This window comes from Nipponia nippon, unplaced genomic scaffold (genome assembly GCF_047370975.1).
Source record: "Nipponia nippon isolate SJK-2023a ecotype South Korea unplaced genomic scaffold, ASM4737097v1 scaffold_7, whole genome shotgun sequence".
NCBI lineage: Eukaryota > Metazoa > Chordata > Aves > Pelecaniformes > Threskiornithidae > Nipponia > Nipponia nippon.
The window spans coordinates 24,565,562-24,575,222 of NW_028262391.1; positions in this window are offsets into that span (position 1 = coordinate 24,565,562).

The following is a 9,661-nucleotide window of genomic DNA, read 5'->3' on the forward strand; positions in this document are numbered from 1 at the left end:
GCAAAAAAAGGGACAGGGGGATCCCATTCCTCACCGTATTTCTTAATAATTGGGCGCGCCTGTCAAGATGTCTATCGGTTAGGCTCATTTCCCGATTTCTAGCCCAAGGCATGGGCTCCTCCGTAAACTGCGTGCTTCCCAGTGTTTGTACAACCCAGTCGGTGTCTCCACTCCTTTCACCACTTCCAGCCTGGAGGAAGGCTGACTACCAGCAGGTATTGCAAGGATTACCCTAAACTACAAACCTCTCTTTTTCAGCTTAGCTGACCTGCTACGTTAGTTTCTCACTCCCACTGAACAAGCTGCCAGAATATCCCTCACTTTTCATATAAAATGTCCCTGCTCACTACGCAGCTTTCCTTTCGGTTAGCCTAGAGGCAAAGATCCTGTGTTTTCCTCTCCAGTTTGCAGTGTCCCTCCTCCCCTCATTATCCAAAACACAAGTATGGGAGACAGTATAGAGTCCCATCACCTCCCCAGTGCCTGAGCCATCATGATTCCTAATCCCTCTGAAGTTGCCAGGGAAGCCGGAGCCTGACACACGTAATCCACTCCTGGCCTCGCCAAAACAGTGCAAACATGTTTGACTATCCCCCCCACACACACCTCCCTTCCCACCCCTCCACACAGTTAGAACCGGCAATACTGCTCCGCAAATGACTCCCACTCCTGTACCTTTGCCATCATCTCGTTAATGTGAGCCCACCCTCACGTCAGTGCTTTTTCCCTTTGCTTTGAGCTAGGCCCACGTCTCTCCCTTTTTCTTGTTCTTACATGCTTCTTAATGCTTTTATCATCACGCTGATGATAAAATGCCCATTTTCATCTGCATGAAACAGGAGGATCCTGAAATACAGACTATATATCCTTCAACATAAAGTATTTTTCACTCTGTGTGTGTGAGCTTGTTTGCATGTTTTTTCCTTCCCATCTGGAAGGGACACAGCTGTTATTTTTATATCAACTCTGAAGTGGCTAATATTTTAAATATTGCTTATTAAAAAAAAAAAAAAAAGCCATTGTGGATACATCAAACCTGCGGAGGCTCACATGGTTACATTTTAAGGTTTACATACAGCTCCGTGTGGAAACATATGCCTCTTTGATACAGCACTGCCTTTTTTCTGAAGACCTCAAGATGCTCTAGAGTTATAAAAGGCTCAGCCTGCGAGGTGCTGCCTCCTTTGACCCTGCTCCAGCACAGCACTTCAGCACTTGCGCACATGCTTAACTTTAACTGTAGGCAGAGGGACCCGGCGAAACCAGCGGGCTGGCTTGCACGCCTGGTGAGAAACATGCACTTTAAGTGCTCTGCTGGATTGGGGCCAGAGAGCCCAGTGCGTATGAGGATGGAGCCATAATTAATTCAGGCTCACAATGCCCCTTTGAGGTACATATTGCTGTGAGAGCTGCTCAAAATGTGGAAATGCCATTCCGTGGGAGATTCTGTTATTTGAATTTTTTTTTGCTAAGGGAAAAGTGAATGCGAGCTTTAAATAAAATAAAAGCCTCGTTTAAACTTTAAAATAGAAATTATTTAAATGTGTTGCCCCTCCTTCCAGTTCCCCGCCTTCTTCTCTTTCTCCTTAACAAAAGATTAAAAAGAAATAATGGTGGTTGTTACAATGGAAATAAACCAGGTGTAATGTAAAATCCTTGACCATCCTTAACCATTCTGAAGCTGTAAGAGAAAACTAAGATTTTGTCAACTTACCATCCCTTTCAGGCCCAAAACATGTTATAAACACAAGTCTTGTGTTTACAACACAGGGAACTTAGAGGATGATTTATGGAAAATAAGGAGAAAAAAAGACAGCAGTTTGTGTTTTTTACATTCAAGTATTTTATATCCCTGGACACCGGCCTTGCCAAGAGCAGGTGAGACCTTCCTGAAAGCACATGAGTGTGTAGGGCGGGCAGCAGCCAGGGGCTAATGCCCCGGCTTACAGACCCAGGGGTGAGGGGGGCACGGCTGCCGGAACTGGGAGAGGAAGAAGCCAGCACAGCCAGAACTCAGAGTCTTCCCGTTGGAGTGTGGCCGTAAATGTTCATTTCTTCTGGAAACAACGATTACAGCGGTCCAAAGCCAGGCAGAAAGCATGTGGAGTGCTTAGCTTTAGGTAACGGGGCAACTGACAGCTATTTCTGACAACACTGCAATGAAAGTTAAGTTAAATACACATTCACATGCCTTATTGACCAGGGATGGGATAAGTTGGATGTTTTAATTAAGTACATGCTTCAATGTCTACTGAGTCATGGCTTCTGCCAGGATTTAAGCCAGAAACAACTGGAGTCTTTAGATTTCCACTGTCTTCACCCTGTGCGACATCAGGTAACTTATCCAGACGATTGGTTTTAAGCCTTCCAACAACTCCATTCACTTCAGTTGGGTTGCTCCTGCATGCCAGCTGCGTGCAGTCAGCTGTGCCGAGTTTCAGCTAGGGAGGCTGGTAAACATGGCATTAAGAAAAAAAAAAATCAAATGAGACCCAGGAGAGCCAGGCTGTATTTAGAGCGCTGTGATGGCATTCCTGGGTAAACACAGGCAATTCATGCTATTGCTCTAGGCATGCGATCTGCATCAGTGTAAATGCTGCAAGGTGATTAGCATGGCAGAATAGCCAGGAATTATTATTAATAACCCAAGGCAAGGACAGAGCGAGGAGGAACCAAGGATGTGTGGGATGACTCTAGTCCTCATTCTGATGTGGAGGTATGGTAGACTCAGCAGTCTGTGCTAGTCTGCAGCAACCACACAAGATTATTTTTAAAGTATTTTTGTGTTGCTTTAGGTCAGGGGTTGATGATGTACTGAGAGGAGTTTCTCCAAAGTTCGGCAAGGGCAAGGGAAAGCAAGCATGAACGTGATAAAAGGCCAGAGAAGGACTAAGCCCCGTGCTGGCTTCAAACATAAATGTGTCCTTATAAAAATAAGGCCACTTCCTTGTAACTGGAGTGTGCAGGAAGTTTGTTTTTATAAGTAGAAAATAGAACCTGTTCTTAATGAGGAACACTTGTCCATGGTCAAACATCTTGTCAACAATGATAATTCTTTTGAGCTCCTCCGCGCCTGTGACATCCCAAAAGAATTATCTTCTAAGAAATATGATCAAAAAGTCCATAAAACCCAAACAAGGAATTTACTGGACAAGATTCTAAGAGCAGGAAATTGGAAAAATGAAAGCACAGTTAAAAAGGAAACCTACCATAAATGCTGCTGAGCCATAGCAGCAAAAAGTGGTGTATTGATGCTGACATCAGTTACTTAGGGAAGGCTGGGAAAACCTTCACAACAGGAATACATATGCCTTTCATTATTTGGTTCAGCCATTGGAGAAGATTGAACACCCCTGTGATTGCTTGTGTCCTCCCAGTGCTGATGTGACCAAATTCAGGAAATGTGGAAAACCAGTCAGAATGGGCATCTAGTGTCAAAGACAGAGAGGAACCATCAGAGCTTTTGGACAGCTTTAGGACCTGTAGCTTTTCATCCTAAAAAGTTGCACACTGGAAGTTCAAAGAAGTACAAACAGGAACTTAAGGCAAACAAGGGGGGCAGGGCAGAGACCCCGGTCTGTGCTGTCATCCCCCACTCTCTCATTTTCTAAGGTCTGTGATTTCATGGGTGCTGGCTATAGACCAAAAAAAAAAGAATGCTGTCATCACATGTGTGAGTGAAATTGGTAATAGGCAGAGTACTTTCAGAAATAATTGATATGGTTTATTCTCAATATTTGACATATTGCTACGCTATTCTCATTGAAACCCCTTTTCAGACCTTAACTCCGCATAAGACCTGCAGAAAAAGGGTAAACTTATGATGCAAAACAAGTGGCTATGTGAAGGTCTCAAGTTTGCTGCCACCGTGTAACCAATTACATTTGGGGACTGTGCACTCAGGACTTAGCACCTTACTATTTTTGTTATTACCTCCTATCTCATTCTCCGGAAGGACAGACAGAAAGCCTGATCATACTGCAGTCAAAAGCAGATTTGCCATTAACTTTGCTGAGGCCAGGATTTAATCTTCTGTATGGGTCCAGTGCTTAATTCCGTATGTGTACAACCTGACTAATGCTCCAAGGTACACTTTTATCAACAGAAGCACCACCAGTGCCATCGCTGTTTCCTGAAGTAATTTAAATTAACTTCATAATGCAGTTCAGAGTGGGAAAGGTAATACAGGTTTAAAGTTGCAGCAACTTGATTCAGCTCAGCTACAAAAATGACAAATAGCCCCATCTGACCTGGAACTATATGAAAAGTGCAGTTCTTTGTGTATTACACTGAAACAGCCTCATTATTATTTCATGAGCTAGCTGGCCACAGTGTCAATGTGGATAAACAAACATGGGAGAATCACTCTGACCACTTCTCAGAATCTTACACTGCGAAGCATTTGTGAATGTAAATATTAAGGGTGGGAAAACCTCAAAAGTCTCTGACCCTTATTTCCAAGATCTGGGATCTTGTGAGATTTGGTTACATAGTGAGAAATTTGAAACTTTGACAACTTGGCTTCAAAAATATTTTTTTAATATACATCATTTTCCTGTTACTAAGTAGAAGAGAGACAAGCCTCTTCTCCAAAGCACAGATCAGGATAAAAAAGCACCTCTCTGTAACCATGGGAAATTGTAGACCAAAATGCTGCTTTGATTTAAATAGTAATAACTGTAATATTAAAAGATAGAATAGGCATTTCTATCTTTAGTCATCTCCCTAGATCTAGGATGGGGCTCGTTCCTGCCAATGTTATTTATGCAGAACTTAGACTGATTTCCCTGGTTTCACTTAAATTGTTGCATTCTGGTTCTCTTTCTTTGTATCATTATGCTTCACGTTCTTATTCAACTGCTTGGGGATGTAAAAAATATATGTCTCTGAATACAAATCAAATCTTTTGCAGCTTTGCTTCTGCTTAAACAAAAAAAATGAGAGCAACAGAAAGTTATAGGTTTCATCAGCACCTGGCAATATGCCCCAGACCTCACCCAATTTGGAGCATGTGTCCATGTGGTAGGACCCTCCTGGAGAGGACGCTTGCCTGGGCTGTAGCAGTGACATGCTCTGTATGCTTCCCTTCTTGGGAAAAGCACTTTTTTAACCTGGCCTGTCATCATAGCAAGTAGCATTTGCCACAGTTGTAGATCCCAATATTGAGATACATTTTGAAAGTTGCTAAAATGTGCTGCATTTCCTTGCTTTTCACTGACAGTCCTTGCTGTGCCGTGCCTACGTGGGACACTAGACCTGAAGGTCATACCTGTAGGAAAGCAACTCCCATCATCAGTTATAATCTGAGAAAGCAAGAAAGCAAGAAAGAAAGCAAGAAAGAAAGCAAGGAAGAAAGCAAGGAAGGAAGGAAGGAAGGAAGAAAGAGAAAAAAAAGAAAGAAAGAAAGAAAGAAAGGAAGGAAGGAAGGAAGAAAGGAAGAAAGGAAGAAAGGAAGAAAGGAAGAAAGGAAGAAAGGAAGAAAGAAAGAAAGAAAGAGAAAAAGAAAGAAAGAAAGGCAGAAAGAAAGAAAGAAAGAAAGAAAGGAAGGAAGAAAGGAAGAAAGGAAGAAAGGAAGAAAGGAAGGAAGGAAGAAAGAAAGGAAGGAAGGAAGGAAGGAAGAAAGAAAGAAAGGCAGAAAGAAAGAAAGAAAGAAAGAAAGGAAGGAAGAAAGAAAGAAAGAAAGGAAGGAAGAAAGGAAGAAAGGAAGAAAGGAAGAAAGGAAGGAAGGAAGAAAGAAAGGAAGGAAGGAAGAAAGAAAGAAAGAAAGAAAGGAAGGAAGGAAGGAAGGAAGGAAGGAAGGAAGGAAGAAAGAAAGAGAAAAAGAAAGAAAGAAAGGCAGAAAGAAAGGAAGAAAGAAAGAAAGAAAGAAAGAAAGAAAGGAAGGAAGGAAGAAAGGAAGGAAGGAAGGAAGGAAGGAAGGAAGGAAGGAAGGAAGGAAGGAAGGAAGAAAGAAAGAGAAAAAGAAAGAAAGAAAGGCAGAAAGAAAGGAAGAAAGGCAGAAAGAAAGGAAGGAAGGAAGGCAGGAAGGAAGGCAGGAAGGAAGAAAGAAAGGAAGAAAGAAAGGAAGAAAGAAAGAAAGAGAAAGGAAGGAAGGAAGGAAGGAAGGAAGGAAGGAAGGAAGGAAGGAAGGAAGGAAGGAAGGAAGGAAGGAAGGAAGGAAGGAAGGAAGGAAGGAAGGAAGGAAGGAAGGAAGGGAAGGGAAGGGAAGGGAAGGGAAGGGAAGGGAAGGGAAGGGAAGGGAAGGGAAGGGAAGGGAAGGGAAGGGAAGGGAAGGGAAGGAAGGAAGGGAAGGGAAGGGAAGGGAAGGGAAGGGAAGGGAAGGGAAGGGAAGGAAGGAAAGGAAAGGAAAGGAAAGGAAAGGAAAGGAAAGGAAAGGAAAGGAAAGGAAAGGAAAGGAAAGGAAAGGAAAGGAAAGGAAAGGAAAGGAAAGGAAAGGAAAGGAAAGGAAAGGAAAGGAAAGGAAAGGAAAGGAAAGGAAAGGAAAGGAAAGGAAAGGAAAGGAAAGGAAAGGAAAGGAAAGGAAAGGAAAGGAAAGGAAAGGAAAGGAAAGGAAAGGAAAGGAAAGGAAAGGAAAGGAAAGGAAAGGAAAGGAAAGGAAAGGAAAGGAAAGGAAAGGAAAGGAAAGGAAAGGAAAGGAAAGGAAAGGAAAGGAAAGGAAAGGAAAGGAAAGGAAAGGAAAGGAAAGGAAAGGAAAGGAAAGGAAAGGAAAGGAAAGGAAAGGAAAGGAAAGGAAAGGAAAGGAAAGGAAAGGAAAGGAAAGGAAAGGAACATTGATTTTTACACACTTCAAAAACAAATTCATAGAAGTATTCACAATGAATAAATTTTTGCAGAATTGAGACCATTTGGGGAGATGCATTTCTTAGCGTGTCTTCTGATCTGCTGAGGATTTTGGCCTGATATGGAGCAGTAATTTAGAGACTCTTCCAGATGGCTTAAGCTTGTTCATTGAAGAAGAAGACAGATAGCATGTAAATATATAGCTATTGGCCTCTTCAGCTTCCAGATCTACTGAACTCATATGGGATGAGCTGGGGAGAAAAGTGGAAGCTCTACAGCAGCATAATGCTGAACAGCTGTGACCAGAGCCTGTAACTATCTAACCGTGTTGAGAAAATGGTCAGGTACTGTCTATCACCTAAGTTGTTCTCCTGCTCAGGAATATTTTGTAGATGACAATATTCAGGAGTAAATTGAGCCCATACGGGAGAATAGCAGTGCACATGCTTTTGTTGTTTCAGTCTGTATGTGCTTTGGGTATGAATGAGCTTCCAATAACGCAGGAAAGGTCAGGTAGGGCAGGCGCTGTTTCATATTGCTCCAGCACTATACAATGTGTTATCTTAATTATGTCATACACAGCAATCCATGTAGGCTACATGTTTTAAATACAAGCTGGAGGCATGAGGCTTGAGTTTCCTCTCACATACATTGGCTCCATGCTAGTCTTGCTTCATCATTTTCAGTGCAAATTCACGCTGGTTTAGTTCAGCAGGAATATGCTCGGAGAACCATTATATTCACCAGATGCGTATAGTCCCCTTTCTCCTAGATGCATGTCAGGCAACCAGCTTTTCCGCTGAGCCTCAGAAAATGCCCGTTTTCCAAAGCGGTACATGGTGGCCAAGACAAGGCGCACAGCAGGGTGCCAGAGCAGACCCCTGGGGTTTCCATTCCCCTTCAGGGAAGCAAACATGAGGACAGACAGGGGTTAAACTTGCTGCTCCACTGATGGTAAAGCAGAAGTTGTGCACAACAAAGCCCCTTTCGAGCCACTGCCCGTGACCATCGCCCCAGGAAGGAGTGGCATTTCCACCCCTCATGTACCCACAGAGACATTTGTAGCCCTGGTGCCTGCCAGGTATGCTCTGCACTGAGGACACTTTTAAACGGTCATGGCTTTGCCTTTCTGTTTATCTGCCTTTCCAGAATGTGGTGGGTGTCCAGAACGGCCGTACTGGGCTTACCATGCCCAACATCTGCTCCCGTTGAAGTCAAGCTGGGGGTGAAATATTTTCCCCTTCCACTTTCAGGCAAAAGGCTTGCTGTGACCCTGTTCCTTGTCTGGGAAATGGGGATAACAAGTGCTCTGTTTGTCAGTATGGACAGCAAATAGCCTTTGAAGCAGGAGCTGTGTCTTACAGTCTTTCTGGCTGTAATTGGCACAACAGGGTCCAGGCCTTGGTTGTAATAATCCTCCCCAATCAAATTCAGAGGCTGGATGAGTGCAGTTAAAGAACTGAACTACGACTTTGGCTCCATTGACACAGCAAGAGTATCAAGATGCCCTACAGATCATCTGAAACCTGTTTATTTTGCATAATCTGCATAATTTTTCTGTACAGGTATCTCAGGAATAATACATGTTTCTGTGAGAAAACGGCTCAACATTTCTGTCCTCTGCTCTCTTAATCATGACTGACTACTGGTATCTGAATAATACAGCTAATCTCCCACAGGATAAAGCTGACCTATGAGAATTTTAATTCAGATGACCTGGAAATATCTCAGTCATGGTTTTCACAAGCTGCATTGTCGGAATAGGGCAGAGATAATTGCAGCTCGGGCTAAAGGGCAAAGGGGACGGGAAACCATGAGGTGGTGAGCATGAAAATAAATAGCCCTCTGTCACGAGAACAGCCCCATTGAGGGATGCTGATTTTGAGCAGGAGAAAGAAATCAGTCTGGGAGGGGCCTGGATATATATCTGTTCTCTTCTCATGACCCTCAGAGCTGCTTGCTGGGAAACCTCCTGCTCCCCGGCCCCCCAGCCATCCTCAGCTGGGGTTTAGGGAGCCCTGAGGGCAGCCCTGTGCTGCCCTGAGCAGAGTGAACCTTGTGGCACATCCCTCCAGCCTCTGCCTCTGGTACTGGAGGTGAGACTTGGAGGGCACATGGTTGGGCGCCCTCAGAGAGGGTAGGAAGCATGGAGCTGTGTGAGCTGCAATGGTCTGTGCCCCGGGGCTGCCCCTGGCTGGCTCCAGTGCCAGCGGGGTGCCAGGACACTGAAGCCTTGCCCCTCCACAGCATGGTACAGCTGATAACACTGAGGTTATTTTGGTGATCCAGTCTTGCCTGCTTCCCCTGTAGCAGGCTGAGAAATGAGTGTGTGGTGACCATGGCTGTCAGGCCCCTGGATTTTGCTGAGCCATGGGTCAGGTCAAAGCAATGGACCCTCCTCCCCAGTCCTTGTTTTGGGACTGTTAATATCTTCGTTTTTTCATTTACTAAGTCCTCACTAGGACACTGGCTAAGGGGCAGGTGTTGCTTCAGGCACAGCTACCTCATGTGTCTCCATTTCCCCACTTATTAACACTGATTGCTTCCCCAGGGCTGCTGGGAACACAAGACCTTAAAAGCAAGAGTAGGGCACAAAAGTCTGCTTCTATTTTGTGGGGCTCAATTTGTGCTGTGTGAGTACTGAAGATGGGCTTTCCTGAAAGAGAAAGCCTTTGAACTCTGAAGGGCCAAAAGCTTTAATTATTCTTGACTCATGGCTTTGATCCCTGGGTGTATGGGGTGCAGGCAGGTATCTCCTTCATGTTAGTATTACTGGAGTGAGCAGAAGGAATGGAGGGATTTGTCTGTTATTTGGGAGTGTTTTAAAGAAGGAAGGTTTCTGGATGTGATATTTTCAGGCTTTTCTGTTGAATTCTTCTTT